Raw genomic sequence first — 16476 nt, forward strand, 5'->3', positions numbered from 1 at the left:
AAAGCATGCCATGTAAGATATCAGTTATATGACAGGGGTGAATATGGGGGTTTCACAGTTCTGCTTTGAAGTACAGAGTACCATAGCCAGCCACTGCTGTGTGTTCAAGATGCTTACAGGTCTTTCTGCCCTCCAGGGACACAGTCCTTATTCCCTGGACTCCCAGCAGGAACTGACCCTACTCTGCTGTGCAGCTCTTTTTATATGAGCCTGCTGAGTTGGCTATTCTTCACAGCCCCTCTTCTATGGGTTGCTTCCCATGCAGCCTCTCCAGGGCTCAATTAACTCCTTCTCCACCAGTGTGGAGTGGAAGCCCATCATATTAATATTCCTAACTAGAGCTGGATGAATAATGGATATTTTTTTTTAGTTCACTAGAAATTCCAAAAAATGTAAAGTTTCCTTTTATGTTGCATCAAAAATAAAAAACTTTGAAATTTTGCAGTGAATTGAAAATTCTTCAAGTTGGGTCAAAACAAAGTGTTTCATTTTGACCCGACCTGAAATATTTTGCTTTGGGCACTTTTACCACAGCAAAGGACTAGATTCATAAAACACTAGGGCAGTGTGTCTCTGTGTGCCAGCAACCCTAGGTGAGTGCCATAAATACCAGGCTATAGAATCATTCTCACAGTCTTTCCCTAGTCCAAAGACTAGTCATTGTCTTTATGAATGACTACAAATTGCTGTTATGAAGGACAATCCCTAATCATTGAACCAAGGAATATAGGAGATCCAAGTTCAAGTCTCTGCTCAAATGTCTAATTACTTATACACTGTGCAACAGCTTCAACAGGGGAAATTGAAAAGGGCCCACTTCAGAGCCCAGGTTGTAAGAAACTCTTCTGCAAAGGGAGAACCCCAAGTTCAAATCCCTTCTCTACATTAGGTAGAATGGGGAATTGAACCTGAGTTTGCCACACCCCGGGAGATTGCCCTCACAAGTGGGCTAAGCATTATAAGGGATGTCCTCTTCCCTTCCTTTCACACCCCCAGGTATTTATGCAGCTCCTTTGCTTTTGTAAAAATGACTGAAACACAAAATGTTGGTGCAGTTGAAATGAAACATTTTGTTTTGGTTCGGTTGAAATTATGTGCGGAATTCCACACAAATTCACTAATAGTTTCAGGACACCTGAAACTGTGTTTTTCAGCAAATAAACTATTTGCCAAAAAAATAAATGCTCTAGTCCTGACTTTCAAAAATTATTGAAGCAGGGCAACTGAGTGCAACCTCAGATAGGGATTTGCTATTGTCCCTGTCATAATATCTTAGTATAAGGAATATAAACTGTTAGGCTGGTCCGGTAGTCAGGCCACTTAGATTCATAGATAGATTCATAGATACTAAGGTCAGAAGGGACCATTCTGATCATCTAGTCCGACCTCCTGCACAGCGCAGGCCACAGAATCTCACCCACCCACTCCTATGAAAAACCTCACCCATGTCTGAGCTATTGAAGTCCTTAAATCATGGTTCAAATACTTCAAGGAGCAGAGAAGCCTCCCTCAAGTCAACCATGCCCCATACTACAGAGGAAGGCGAAAAACCTCCAGGGCCTCTCCAATCTGCCCTGGAGGAAAATTCCTTCCCGACCCCAAATATGGCAATCAGCTAAACCCTGAGCATATGGGCAAGATTCACCAGCCAGATACCCAGGAAAGAATTTTCTATAGTAACTCAGATCCCATCCATCTAATATCCCATCTCAGGGGATTTGGCCTATTTACCCTGAATATTTAAAGATCAATTACTTACCAAAGTCCCATTATCCCATCATACCATCTCCTCCATAAACTTATCGAGTAGAATCTTAAAGCCAGATAGATCTTTTGCCCCCACTGCTTCCCTTGGAAGGCTATTCCAAAACTTCACTCCTCTGATGGTTAGAAACCTTCGTCTGATTTCAAGTCTAAACTTCCTGGTGGCCAGTTTATACCCATTTGTTCTTGTGTCCACATTGGTGCTAAGCTGAAATAATTCCTCTCCCTCTCCTGTATTTATCCCTCTGATATATTTATATAGAGCAATCATATCTCCCCTCAACCTTCTTTTAGTTAAGGAGCTTGGCTTGTTTAGCCTAAGTCTCCTTTCATAAGACAAGTTTTCCATTCCTCGGATCATCCTAGTAGCCCTTCTCTGTACCTGCTCCAGTTTGAATTCATCCTTTTTAAAGATGGGAGACCAGAATTGCACACAGTATTCTAGGTGAGGTCTCACCAGTGCCTTGTATAACAGTACTAAAACCTCCTTATCCCTACTGGAAATGCCTCTCCTGATGCATCCCAAAACCGCATTAGCTTTTTTCACAGCCATATCACATTGGCAGCTCATAGTCATCCTATGATCAACCAATACTCCAAGGTCCTTCTCCTCTTCCGTTATTTCTAATTGATGCGTCCCCAACTTATAGCTAAAATTCTTGTTATTAATCCCTAAATGCATAACCTTACACTTCTCACTATTAAATTTCATCCTATTACTATTACTCCAGTTTACAAGGTCATCCAGATCCTCCTGTATAATATCCCGATCCTTCTCCGAATTGGCAATACCTCCCAGCTTTGTATCATCTGCAAACTTTATTAGCACACTCCCACTTTTTGTGCCAAGGTCAGTCATAAAAAGATGTAATAAGATTGGTCCAAAAACCGATCCCTGAGGAACTCCACTGGTAACCTCCCTCCAACCTGACAGTTCGCCTTTCAGTAGGACCCGTTGCAGTCTCCCCTTTAACCAATTCCTTATCCACCTTTTGATGTTCATATTGATCCCCATCTTTTCCAATTTAACTAATAATTCCCCATGTGGCACAGTATCAAATGCCTTACTGAAATCTAGGTAAATTAGATCCACTGCATTTCCTTTATCTAAAAAAATCGGTTACTTTTTCAAAAAAGGAGATTAGGTTGGTTTGGCACGATCTACCTTTTGTAAAACCATGTTGTATTTTGTCCCATTTACCATTGACTTCAGTGTCCTTAACTAATTTCTCCTTCAAAATTTTTTCCAGGACCTTGCATACTACAGATGTCAAACTAACTGGCCTGTAGTTACCCGGATCACTTTTTTTTCCTTTCTTAAAAATAGGAACTATATTAGCAATTCTCCAATCATTCGGTACTATTCCTGAGTTTACAGATGCATTAAAAATTCTTGCTAATGGGCTTGCAATTTCAGGTGCCAATTCCTTTAATATTCTTGGATGAAGATTATCTGGGCCCCCCGAATTAGTCCCATTAAGCTGTTTCAGTTTCGCTTCTACCTCATATATGGTAATATCTACCTCTATATCCTCCTTCCCATTTGTCATGCTACCATTATCCCCAAGATCCTCTTTAGCCTTATTAAAGACTGAGGCAAAGTATTTGTTTAGATATTGGGCCATGCCTAGATTATCTTTAACCTCCACTCCATCCTCAGTGTTAAGCGGCCCCACTTCTTCCTTCTTAGTTTTCTTCTTATTTATATGGCTATAGAACCTTTTACTATTGGTTTTAATTCCCTTTGCAAGGTCCAACTCTACTCGACTTTTAGCCTGTCTCACTTTATCCCTACATGTTCTGACCTCAATTAGGTAGCTTTCCTTGCTGATCCCTCCCATCTTCCACTCCCTGTATGCTTTCTGCTTCTTCTTAATCAACTCTCTAAGATGCTTGTTCATCCAGCTTGGTCTACAACTCCTTCCTATGAATTTTTTCCCCTTTCTTGGGATACAGGCTTCCGATAGCTTCTGCAGTTTTGATTTAAAGTAATCCCAGGCCTCCTCTACCTTTAGATCCATAAGTTCTTCAGTACAATCCACTTCCCTAACTAATTTCCTTAATTTTCGAAAGTCAGCCCTTTTGAAATCAAAAACCCCTAGTTGCAGATTTATTTTTGTTAATCCTTCCATTTAGTTTGAACTGAATTAGCTCATGATCACTTGAGCCAAGATTGTCCCCTACAACCATTTCTTCTATGAGGTCCTCACTACTCACCAAAATTAAATCTAAAATGGCATCCCCCCTAGTCGGTTCAGCAACTACTTGATGAAGGAATCCATCAGCTATCGCATCTAGGAAAAAATGAGCCCTATTATTATTACTAGCACTGGTCCTCCAGTCTATATCTGGGAAGTTAAAGTCTCCCATGATCACCCAGTTTCCATTAGTATTTACTTTATTAAAGACATTAAAAAGGGCTGTATCCATATCCAAATTAGATCCCGGAGGTCTATAGCACATCCCAAGCACTATCGTAGGAGAGGCTTTACTAGTTTTCTTCCCCAATGTAATTTTTGCCCAGACAGACTCTGTCTTATCCATTGCATCGCTTCTTATTTCTTTACATTCTACCTCATCATTGATATACAATGCTACTCCACCCCCTTTACCTTTGTTTCTGTCTTTCCTAAAGAGCACATACCCTTCAATACCTGTAGTCCAGTCATGACTACTATTCCACCATGTTTCTGTTATCCCTATGATATCTGGTTTCACTTCCTGCACCAGTAGCTCTAGTTCCTCCATTTTGTTACCTAGACTCCTCGCATTGGTGTACAAACATCTTAATTTTTGCTGTTTGGCCTCGCTCACATTTTGTACCCTATTAGGCACAGTCATTCTACAGCCAGTATAACCTATTAGACTAGTATCCACACCGCCCTCACTCCTTATATACATTCTCCTACCCACGGCTGTATCCATTCTTACTTCATCTTCTTCCCTTTCAATGCTAAAATCTGGCGTGGAGATTTTCTGGACATCTCCCATCTATCTCCCCCCAATTCCTAGTTTAAAGCTCTCTTTATCAGTTGTGCCAGCCTCGATCCTAGAAGTCTATTTCCTTCCCTACTGAGATGAAGTCCATCCCGAGAGAACTGACCTCTGTCCATGAATGCCTCCCAGTGGTCATACATCCCAAAGCCCTCCTTATAGCACCACTGCCTAAGCCATCTGTTGACAGTCATAATCTTGTCAGACCTTTGTTGCCCTTCTCTAGGAATAGGAAGGATCCCGCTAAAGATCACCTGAGCCTCAATTTCCTTAAGCATCTTCCCCAGCCTAGCATAGTCTCCCTTACTACTTTCCAGCGAGAATCTAGCCGTATCATTTGTTCCCACATGAAGGATAATTAGGGGATTCTTTCCCGCTCCCTTTAGGATCCTTTTCAACCTCAGGTCTACATCCCGTATCTTAGCACCCGGAAGACAGCACACCCTTCTATTCTCAGGATCAGCTCTAGTTACAGGCCTGTCTATTCTTCTCAATAAAGAGTCCCCGATCACATAGACCTGCCTTTTCCTGGTGACAGTGCTATTCTCCAGTCTCTCCCCTGTTGCCTCTGGCTGCAAGTTCTTTCCATTCCTATTTTCCCTTACAATCTTCTTCAACCCATCCTGTATCCTCCTGGGGCTCATATTTGGTGTAGTCTCCCTTGACTCTTCCTCTTTTTCTATAGGGCTAGCCTCTCTTCTCCTCTTCCTTACCCTTCCACCTTCAACAAGTACCTGCTGAGCCCCTTCTTCGTTTTCCAACTCTGCAAACCTGTTCCTAAGCTCTATTTCTCCTTCACTAGCCCGTCTTTTTCTCTGCCTGGTTCTTTGAGTCACATGTTTCCACTGACCACTTTCCTCATCCAGTCTCTCCTCAAAATTCCCCAGCCCTGGTTCCATCTGTGAGTCTGAGCTTTTCCCTTCAGATACCTCATATCTTTGCTCCATCATTTGCTCAAACCCCTTCCTAAACTCAACCAGACTTTCCACCTGCATCTCCAAACCTCGGAACTTTTCTTCCATCAGCTCTATCAGACGGCATTTCATGCAGACAAAACTCTTACCGGTTCCCCCCTCCAGGATCATGTACATACCACAGCTTCCACATCCAGTCATCCTCAATGTGTCTTTCACTACAGGAGTCACTCCCACAGCTGCCTCCGTATCTCTCATCTCCTTCCCACCTAAATCCTGTTAATCTGGGAAACACAAGCCACACCAAAAAGACCACAACCCCCCAGCAAAAGCAAACCCCAAACAAGCACCACAATCCAAACTCCTCCAACAGAACTCCCACTCAAACTCCCCTGTTTAGAGCTCTGTTTGCTAGCTCCTGTGCCGCTGCAGCTGTCTGTGCTGCTACCTGACTGGCTGGCTACCTTTATAGGGCCCCTAGTCAGAAGCCCCACCCCCTAGGCAGGGCTCAGCTGCTCTCTCAGCACAAAGCCCCACCCCCTAATCAGGCTCAGCTGCTCTCCCAGCACAAAACCCCTACACACACACACACACACACACAAATACTAAAAATACAAAACCAAGTACAACTACCTTCTCCTCCAACAGAACTCCCACTCAAACTCCCCTGTTTAGAGCTCTGTTTGCTAGCTCCTGTGCCGCTGCAGCTGTCTGCTTAGGGCTGGGCGACTCTGGTTCAGTGCCAGGCTCTGCTACGGATTTTCTGTGTGATTCTGAGGAAGCCAATGTGTGCCAGGATTCTCCATCTGTGAAATGGAGAAATTACTGCCTCACAGGGGTAAAGCAAGGCATGGCAATGTAGACCATATAAGGACCAAAGACAATAGATCAGCTTTACAATCAATTTTTACTTCATAATTTGTTATGTATTTTCATATTGGGTATATATTGTACATATGATTCTGAGACCATATAATGATATGCACTTGAATAGTGTTTCTCTAAGGATCTTAACATGTGTGACAAACAAATTAATGAATTAATAAGGCCCCTTGTGTGGTACTGAAGGTAAGTATTTTTAGACTGATTTTACATAGGGATTAACTAAAGCACAGGAAATCAGACTGTGTGATCATAATGGACCATTCTGACTTTAAAATCTGACTGAATAGATGACTTGGTCTCACAAAAATACAAAACCAGAATATTACTATCTTATATTTCTCCTTCCTTTTTCTTTTGTAACAAAAACATCTTTTGAATTACAACAAAATGAAGGCCTATAGAAGACTGTAAAATGAGTAAAGTGATTAATGCTGTAAATGGAAAAACATCTGTTATTTATAGTTCCTTTTAAAAAAAAATCCTGAAGAATGTTGCATATGAGTTGCTATGTTTGTGCTTTGCATGGGAGTGTCTCAGATTAGAGATAATTCATGCAACATATGAAGTGGCATTTCTTATCATAATTATACAGTTCTGCTCAACAGCAGAATAACTACTTATAGAGCACATTCTAGTCAGCATATGAATTAGTTTTGCTTAGGGAAACTTGGGAGGCCTTCTTTGGTCCTTAGTGATTTTTTTTTCTCCCCCTGTAAATGTTTATGGGAAGTTTTCTATCTATTCACCTGTCTAGGTACTTATATAGCCTTGTCATCGAAGCATCTGAGATCTTCACTATAATCCTTCTTTTTAACCATTTTAGTCATGTGGTTTAGCAATGCGTAAAGGAGACATGCCCACATATATTCAAATGGAAAGCAATCTAATGAATTTCAAGCAAGCAAAATGTATTCTGAGTCAGTGTGGGAGATTTTAACTCCACAGGTTTCAGAGTAGCAACTGTGTTAGTCTGTATCCACCGAATGCATCCGATGAAGTGAGCTGTAGCTCACGAAAGCTTATGCTCAAATAAATTTGTTAGTCTCTAAGGTGCCACAAGTACTCCTTTTCTTTTTAACTCCACAGACATCTGTTGTCAATAGAGCCAAAGGCTACATCAGCAAGGTGTCTACTTACAGACAGACAATCATGTGATCCAGAAAGTAGAGAATCCAACCATAGGAGAAGCCAGACTGAAAGGAACTGGTTGAGAATAAGAGAGTTTGGTACCAACAAACACAAACTACTCAAGTTAATTATAGTGTGTGTGGGGGTAGGGGGTGGAGGGGTAGGAGGGAAGGCTGGATGATCTGAAAAGATACCATAATAAATGCCTAACTAGTATTTTCTTTGCCACAGAATGTCAGGCACAAGAAGCAGCTAGAATAGGGGCAAAACCACTTCAAAGAGCTTCAGGATACTGTGTAAGACTAGTTCATTATTCAGGCTGTTAATTACAGGGAGTATAACAACCTATTTTGCCTATGCCTCATGTCCTGTCTGACAGGGTGGACCCAAGTTAGTTTTATGATCATAGTTAGGACTTATGTCATTCTTCACATTTCCACAGTAAATTAAACTAAATTAATGAATCCTCAAAACATCTTGTGAGGCAGGTTAGCAAGTGTCATTATACACATTTTGCAGATGGGGAACACTGAGGCAAAGAGGTTATGTAACTTTCCTAAGACCAGTGAGTCAAGGACAGAATTGGAACTGGAAAGAGCTGAGAAAATACATTACATAAATATTACTTTGAAATTTTGTTCTGATTCTTTGAACCTTTTCCATTTGCCCATTCCAGCAAATACATTGGAAAGTCATGTGATGAGACGCTGCAGAGTGGAGAGAGCTCTCTAATCCCTCTATTGATGAAAAGGGGAAAAATGCTGCTATAGAGAGCTTCATTTGCATAGGCTACCTTCCCCATAATCCTGGTAGTGACACTTGGGAAATTGTCATGTCTATAAATGTACTTGGATTTCGGTGGCTCCTAAAGAGGGCAAAGAGCTCATTTTTAAGCAGCCTTAAACTCTGTTTAAGAGTCCTAAGTGCTCTTGACTCCCCTCCTGTGGGGCTTTGTATTGTGGGGCGACAATACAGTCTAAGAACTTTGATGTGAGAGGATGCTTAGGAAAATAACAAATCTGAGTAGGCTCTCGTGAGGGCCTACCTATCCAGAACATTAAAAAAGCTGAATCCATTAAGCTGAATTAGCTGGTGCTACCTCCAGGTGGTACCAGGCAAGCTATTTCCTAGCAACTGGAGGCCAATCCAAAACTGGATTGTGGGTTTGGTGCATGTGTGAAGTGAGATGATATGGTCAAGAGTCTGTTACATGTGAAACATGGTCACAATAGGTGGGAAGGGAGTTAGATGGACTTTTGTCAGAGTTACTGGAAGAGGCAGATATTTTACTCTTTTTTTGTGTATATACAGAAGAACTTCAGAGTTACGAACACCTTGGGTATGGAGATTGTCCATAACTCTGAAATGTTCGTAACTCTGAACAAAATGTTACGGTGGTTCTTTCAAAAGTTTACAACTGAACATTGACTTAATACAGCTTTGAAACTTTACTATGAAGAAAAATGCTGCTTTTAAGCATCTTAATTTAAATGAAACAAGCACAGACACAGTTTCCTTACCTTTCAAATCTTTTCTTTTAATTTTCCCTTTATTATTTAATTTACATTTAACACAGTACTGTGCTCTACAGTATTTGCTTTTGTTGTCTCTGCTGCCCGATTGCGTACTTCCGGTTGCAAACGATGTGTGCTTGACCAGTCAGCTCATAACTCTGGTGTTTGTAACCCTGCGCTTCTACTGTACAGTGTTGCTGTATCTTCCAAAATTTGAGTGTTTTCTTTCCCTAATAAAGAATCCCTTATTGTACACAATCCCCAGTGCTTCTAAGTAGGGAAGTTCTGCCTGTGAGGGGGACCCAGGAAGGGTGAGTTTAGTTTTTCTGAGTGGGGGCTTAAGCCAGTTTAGTTATTTGTCAAGAGGGACCCTAGAAATATTAAACCCAGTCCTTATTGCTGCCATTAACCACCTGGCAGAAGGGTTACACTTTGAGTCTCAAATGTTTACCACAACAGCCATTTTAAAGTGAATATTGGGGAATTTTCATAGAAAGAGAACTTTCAATTTATAGGTCAATGCAAATCAGAATCTGTGGCCTGGATGAATGTAATACTTAGGAATACATCACATGACATGTCCAAACAAAAGAACTCTCATACCAAATCCTCACAGTGAGCTGCTCACAAACAAGTTACCATCCCCTCTGTCCCAGAGAGATCCAACTGCTTTTATACTTCTAGACTGAACCTAATGGGATACTCTTGATCTAACCTCAGAGAGACTCAGCAGAGAAACCTATCGAGTCCTAGAGTGAAATCCTGGCCTTATGCTAAAAAGTCACTGCACCTAATAGAATTAAAGTATTTCTAGGCAGCAGCAGCACCCTGAGCTACAAAGGGGTTTGTTTAATGCTTTGTAGATTGGCTGAGTTTTCTGAACGTGAATAGTACCTTAAAGTCAGTATTTGTATTAAAACTATTGTTTCATATCCATCTGTCATGGCACTTTTTTAGCACATTAGCTCAAGGCACCTTGCAGAGATGTCTCATTGTTAACATTACTGCCATGTTGTTGGGAGTGAGGTGAAAGGAGATTGCTACAGTGACAAAGTTAGCTTTTTAGATGACAGTATTTCTTCCACTTTCTGTATTTTCCATGATATGAACTAAAACACTCATTGGACTCCTTTTGAATAAAAATGAGTTCTGTTTAATCATTCTTCTGTTTGAACAATGTGCAGAGGAGAGATTGGCCATATCCTTTTCAGAATATTTATTGCTCATCCAATCCACAGAAAACTAAAAGTCAGCAAACTATTTGCTGGAGAACCATGGTTACTTGATGAATTTTTATGATTTTATTTTGTATTTTCTTCTCGTGAGGCTGTAGGATGTGGATGGGTCTATTGAATACCTTTTAGCACAGGGGTAGTCTCCTCCAGGAGCCTTCAGACAGTAGACTTTTAGGGTGGGATCCACAAAGGTATTTAGGTGCCTATGTCCTAGTTTTGACTCCACAGCAATTCCCAAAACTCCTGCTGACCTCTGTGAGTAGCTAAACTCACTCAGCCCCTGAGTTTTCAGGGTAAAAGTTGCCTAGGCACCTATGTTTCTGCCTCTAAGCATGCATGCTGCTGCCTCCCTCCAGGTGTCCAGATGCCTATCTCTCACCTAAGCCTCAGACCAAATCACGTGCAAGGATGAGATAGGCATTTGGCCACCTATCTTGTGTGAGGGGCCTGATCTGGTAGGCGGCCTCTGAACACACCTACTGGATTGGAACCTTTCAAAATCTGGACAGCGGGGGAGGAGAAGGTGGGGGTTGTGCCTATCTTATATCTTTTTAGCTCAGTGATTAGAGCACTCACTTGAGATGTGAGACAGCCAGCTTTAATTCCTTCCTCTCTATCTGAGGGGAAGAAATGATTTGAGCAGGAACTCCTACCACTCTGGAGGGTGTTCTCACCACTGAGTTCTGGGATAGTCTCTTCCCCCACCCAGACTACTGAATGATTTATTCACGATGGAACGGTCAGAGAGAATGACTGTCATCCAATGGTTAGGGCATCTATCTGGGAAGTGGGAAACCCAGCGTCCAGCCCCCCTGCTCCAATCACTTCCATTATTTAATCCACAGTGGAGCAACCTCAACAGGAGAGACTGAAGGAGTCCCATATCAGACTATCCCATAACCTAGTGGTCAGAGCACTCCCAGAGATGTAGGAGACTGTTGTTCAAATCCTTTCTTCCTCTCAGGCAGAGTGGGGGAATGGAACATGGGTTTCATACATCTCAGATGATTGCTCTAACCACTGGGCTGAAAGTTATAAAGTGGGCACCACTACCTCCTCCTCTGCCCATTTCATGTGGAATGAGGCATGTGCCTAAGTCATTACCACAAGAAATGCCTTAAGTGCCTAAGCCATTTGACTCTAGGCAGCAGATTCCCATTTGTGGGTTACTAAACAGGAATCTCCACGCAGCCCAGGCGTAGCTGCTTATCTCCAAGACAGGATGAGGCTTTGCACACACCTCTCATCAGCATCCCCCATTGGCTTGCTTAGGCAGCTCCCTGCCTTGTGTGCTGGCTTTTGCGGATTGCATTTTTAGATGCCTGTTTCTCCCCATTCCTTGTATAGGGAACCTAAGCACCTAACTCAGCTTTGTGGATCTCAGTGTTGTTCCTGTGATTTTTCTAGGCCTGTGTGATGCTCAGCATTGCAATACCTAAGTCCCTTTGTGGATCCCACACATACTTATAACTCTTAACCACTCTTCAGGTTTTTTTCAGATAACGTTGCTCTTTCAAGAAACTTGGCTTCTCCTTGCACAGAACCTGGCATTCAGAACATGAGTAATGATCACCAGGTACCTGCTTTTCAGGTAATCTTCCATATATCACAGGCAGGGGATGACAAAGCATCTGCACATGATTCCTCTTCAATGCTAATCATAGGCTTGGAGAAGCTCAGCAGTCTTGGCAAAAGAAAAGCATTGGTCCTGGTTCACTATTTGGCTGACTGACAAACAGGAGCTGTATTTCCGTTCTAATGTTATTAGCATCAGCTACTTGTTGTCATCCTGTTTTGATTCATAAATATTTGCTGACTGACACTTTGGCTGCACAATAGACTCTGTATTTATTTTTAGAATAAAATGGCTTATGCCATATTTGTACCCCAAGGGGAAAGCAAAATGTAAACAGTTATAAAGCTTTGCACTTTACATCTTCAGAAAGCTTTACATACTGTGATGATTTGGGGAACTCTTTATACAATTTATGGACTCTTTGCCAAACTGTAAATTCCATTGAATCGTAAGGTTAGTCTGCTTCTCTGCTGTCTTTTCACCTCTGTTTTGGGATGAAATTCTGAGGGGTGGTAATTCAGAGTTAACAATGAGGGTCATTAAACCTTGATGATCTTCTATTGAAATAGAAGCCCCATTGGACAAACAAGGTGGCCAGATCAATAAAAAACCACTCTGCCCAAACTGGCAGGCAACTAAGCAATGGATCACTTGATAGGGGGAATTTGAACACTGATTGGGAGTCACATGACAGAAGGGACTGCAACTTTATAAAAGGTAGACTCTCCCACTACTCACCAGCCATTTTAGAAACAGATGGAGACTATTCCAGAAATAGAAATCAAGGCTGTGCCAAAGAAGATGGAGGTGGCTCCTGAGCCTAAAGTCTGCTCCAGAGTGGTGTGGACACTGAGGTAGAAAAGGGCAAATAGGTGTGCAGTGCCCCCCATCCATCTGGTTACCTTGTTTAGCATCAATCTCCTTACGGGTGTTGATGGACAGGCCTGGGTTCTTCTGGCAAGGTCACCAAGGCAGCTTGGGAGGAAAATTCTAATCACAGGGTAACCACCATTTTCTTGCCTGATAGTTGGAGACTTCCAAGAAATAACACAAGCACATACAATATAATTAATGCAGTAATGATATTAAACAGGAGATAAATACAGTATAAAACAGTATTCTCAGGGTCATTGGTGCCCATGCTGATAATACCTATGAATTTCCCCAGTCACATGACCTCATATAGCAAATGTACAATTAGTGTCCCATTGGTATGAGTACATTGTAGTGGCCCTTGACCTCTGACCACAATATCTTCTGTGCAGCAGTTAGATGTGTGGCTGACTGGGTTCAGTACAGCCCAAAAGAGTCACAAATGGGATAAGGTGGTAAGTCCCTCTGCAGATTTCATAGGGAAGCAGGTAATAAAACCCCCAACCCTTACACCCTGGCTTGAGGACACAGTTGAGGGCGTGGGGGTGCTCTTCCAAACTATTTCCCTGCAGACCTGGGACTCACCAGCTCCCCACACAGCCAGTCCTGCCCTTTCCTGGGCTGGCTCCAGAATGCTCCAAAATGACTTCTCCCCTCTCCTGAGCTCCCAGGGAAGGGCATCTCACTCCCTATTGATTGCCAAGCCGACTCTGAGTCTGCCTTGGCTCCCCCTCCCTACCAGGGACAGCATGCCTCTCCCTGAGCTACCAGCACAAAGAGCCCCAGGAATCTAAGCTCCTTGGGGGTAACAGGTGTATTTTTGTTTTGTCTGAATCTGTATATTTCTTGTACTCTCTAAAGCAGGGATTCTCAACCTTTTTCTTTCTGAGGCCCCCTCAACATGCTATAAAAACTCCATGGCCCACCTGTGCCACAACAAATGTTTTTCTGCATATGAAAGCCAAGGCTGCCATTAGAAGGTAGCAAGCAGGGCAATTGCCTGTGGCCCCATGCCACAGGGGCCCTTGTGATGCTAAGTTGCTCAGGCATCGGTTTCAGCCCCAGCTGAATGAGATGGGGCTCAGGGCCCCGGGCTGCTGCTCCACATGGTGGGACTTCCGCTTTCTGCCTTGGGCCCCAGTGAGTCTAGTGCTGGCCCTGCTTGGTGGTCCCCAGAGGGCCCCAGAATTTTGGTTTTGGAATCATTAGCGAAGTTTGTGTATCACATGCTCCAATTATCATGTGTTCCTAGATAAGTGAACTGTGAACTGGAATGCCTCCACGTGTGGAGCTCTAGGAAAGGATGTGCTTAAGTTATTGGGGTGTGTGTGAGCTCATCTCCTGGGGCTTAGAGCAGCTGAACCATTAGGTCCAATGTCCATGAAGGAGGTAACAAACAGAGCCAGTTCCCAGTGAGTGTGCAGAGAGGTCAAGTAGAGAGACAGCTGCAGCCTACATGGACCAAGAGAAGCCTCAAGAGCACACAGGCCCAAGGTGTAGGACCCAAACACAGCAGCCTGATGAATAGCCAGCAGGGGGAGAGGACTTAAACAGGGCTGTGACACATTCATGAATGTAAAAAGAAAAGGAGTACTTGTGGCACCTTAGAGACTAACAAATTTATTAGAGCATAAGCTTTCGTGAGCTACAGCTCACTTCATCGAATGCATCCGATGAAGTGAGCTGTAGCTCACGAAAGCTTATGCTCTAATAAATTTGTTAGTCTCTAAGGTGCCACAAGTACTCCTTTTCTTTTTGCGAATACAGACTAACACGGCTGCTACTCTGAAACCTGTGAATATTCATGAATGTGTATGTGTATGTAGTTAATAATTCATTGTTTAATGAACACATGAAAACTGTAAATTAAGGCAATAAAGCAGAGTGCTCAAACATTCTTATGGAATTTCACATTGTCAGAGGCTTTAACAAGGTGACTTGTACATAACTGTGTATGGTGTATATTAGTGAACTTTAAAAAACATCTACCCTCCACACACCAAATAAAAATGAGAAAAGAAAAATAGATGGATGTTGGATGTTTTCATGGACTTTGTGTATAGCTGAACTGAATCCAAGTTAGAAAGATTCTTAGAGCATAGTTTACTAGCTGTTTTGTCTAAGATTAGTCTAGCTGACTGGCGCTGTCATAGCTGACATTTGGTGTTACTGATGCATTACAGTAGTACAGTGTTGCATTCCTGCTTCTATAAGCCTTGATTAGGGTCTTACATTGCTGGTGGAAGAAATGTCTTGCTGCCAGCATTGAACATTTACATTCTCAGGTCAATGTGGTTGTCTGATATGATATGTAAAGGATGAGCAGAATGCAGTTTACCTTTCTTTACAGTTAATATTAGAACCAACGTGATCTAAGAATAGCAGGGAATAGGAAGAGTTCAGGTAGCAGAAATCAAAATAAATAAGTGACCCATTTATCTCTTGAGATCCACATGCAGAGGGGACTTTCTCAGCCTCATGTGTGGTTGCCCTGCTGCCCTTTTGCCCTAGGTGTAACGGCACAAAGGGGGTACAAACCAGCTATATAGGGCCTCTGGGGAATACTCCAGTGCAAGAGGCACTCAGCAGGAGCTGCAGAGCCAGTCTCTATCTGATCTCTTGTAGGAGGCGCTGGTGCAGAGGCATTCATAGAATATTATGGTTAGAAAGGACCTCAGGAGGTCATTTAGTCCAACCTCCTGCTCAAAGCAGGACTAATCCCCAACTAAATCATCCCAGCCAGGGCTTTGTCAAGCCTGACCTTAAAAACCTCAAAGGAAGAAGATTCCACCACCTCCGTAGGTAATCCATTCCAGTGTTTCAGCACCCTCCTAATGAAAAAGTTGTTCCTAATATCCAACCTAGACCTCCCCCACTTCAGGCTTGGGCTGGAGGTGGAAGATACTTTCTTAAGCCCCAGCAATTCTGTGCTTATGCAATGGCCTACATAGCTTTTGCGGGGGGGCGGGGAGGTAAATTTTTTGTCGGATGTTTTGGCTTTTTCAAGACGATTTTAAACAAAACTAAATGAAAATTGGCCTGTTTTGTCTTCTAAATTTTCCCCCTAATTTTTCATGTTTCTCCTATTTAAAAATAAAACAAACACTCCAGACAAATTTTGAAAGAACCAAAAAATTTTAATTTCATTCTAAACTACTCATGAAAATGAAATTTTGACAGGCCCTATCTATTGCTGGCTCTGGGAGCACAGTATGGTCTGATGGATAAAGCTGGGTTAGAGCAAAGGACATAAATTTGGCACACTAATTCTGAAAGGCAGCGTGATATATGGATCAGACTTGTAATACTACAGGCTCTAGTTCTATTCACAGTTCTGCCTGAAGTGATTTTGTACAAACTGTTACCTTTATTTGTAAAATGGCTGGATGATATGGGCCACCACCTAGGGGAGGAGTGTAGGGTCATGCTCAATAATAAGAGTTGTGAGCTGCACAAAACTAACCCCAGTGAGTAGAAGAGGAGACCAGAATCCACGATCTCCTGGCTCTCAACTGAGTGCACTTTCCCCTGAATTAAAACATAAACTGTGAAGGAGGATGTGTCTCTGTGAGATCATACCTGAGAGGCGGGCA

The sequence above is a fragment of the Dermochelys coriacea genome, chromosome 1, assembly GCF_009764565.3.
Source record: "Dermochelys coriacea isolate rDerCor1 chromosome 1, rDerCor1.pri.v4, whole genome shotgun sequence".
NCBI classification, from domain to species: Eukaryota; Metazoa; Chordata; order Testudines; family Dermochelyidae; genus Dermochelys; species Dermochelys coriacea.